This window comes from Mesitornis unicolor, unplaced genomic scaffold, assembly GCF_000695765.1.
Source record: "Mesitornis unicolor isolate BGI_N332 unplaced genomic scaffold, ASM69576v1 scaffold42571, whole genome shotgun sequence".
Lineage (NCBI taxonomy): Eukaryota > Metazoa > Chordata > Aves > Mesitornithiformes > Mesitornithidae > Mesitornis > Mesitornis unicolor.
In genome coordinates this window covers 3972-5153 of record NW_010165299.1, presented here as the reverse complement: position 1 = coordinate 5153, position 1182 = coordinate 3972, and positions in this window count along the sequence as shown.

Below are 1182 nucleotides of genomic sequence, written 5' to 3'. Positions count from 1 at the left end.
ACTTCCTCCTTATCTCTAACCTGAACCTCCCTTGGCACAGCTTGGTGCCGTTTCCCCTTGTTCTATCCCCCATCACCTGGGAGAAGAGCCCAGCACCCACCTCTCTACAAGCTCCCTTGAGGCAGTTGTAGGTGGGGATGAGGTCTCCCCTCAGCCTTCTCTTCTCCAGGCTAAACAAGCCCAGTTCCCTCAGCCGCTCCTCATCAGGCTTGTTCTCCAGAGCCCTCCCCATCCTTGTGGCTCCTCTCTGAACACGCTCCAGAATCTCAACATCCTCCTTCTAGGGAGGGGCCCAGAACTGAACACAGCACTCGAGGTGCAGCCTCACCAGTGCCGAGTACAGGGGGATGATCACCTCCCTGGCCCTGCTGGTCACACAGTTTTCCCTGCGGAGCATCAGCGCTTGCTGTGCCCGGTGGGCTCCGGGGGCCAGGTGAGGGTCCCTGCAGGAGGAGCGGCAGAAACAGTCGCTTTTGGAGGTGTTTTGTCATTCGGGGCCCGGGGAGGCAGCAGGCAGCGGTGCCTGACTGCAGCGCAGTGTCTGGGTGCAGGCCGAGGGGTTTTCCTCGTGCGGGGGGGATCAGGCGCCGCTGCGTTAGAGCGGGGCCACGATGCACGAAAGGGCACCTCCACTTTTGGGCGTCTCCACCTCCACTTTTGGGCGACTCCAGACGCGGTCGGGCTCAAGGCCGGGATGCGAACCACGCGATTCGTGGGGTGCGAGCAGCGGAGCAGCAGCTCTGGCTCTGCGTGGGAGGGCGGACGTGGTGACCTTGGCCTCCTGTGCTGTTTGGGCGGCGGGGTAGCAGTGTGTGCTGTCACGGGGGGGGACACAGGGCTCTGCTCCAACCACTGCCCCCGAAAGCAGCGCGGGGGTGCTGCTCTCTGCCCACCCTGCCCTCGGCTACGACTCAGCGTCCAGGGCACGGGATATTTTTTATGGCCAAATGCATGAGCTGGCTCTGGGACTGACAAGAGTCCCCGAGTTATCGCTGCTGATTACCCCCATTCCCTGCCCTGTGTTGGGGAGGCGTTTCCTTTCTCAGCCCTAATCCTTGTGCCCTGGGCTCTGGGATATCGCAGTTGTCCCCATCGCTCAGTTTTTCAGGTTCCCTGTTCCCATAACCCTGCTGTGAACAGGGGAAGGGTCACAGGCTCGACGCTTGCAGTGATCATCACAGG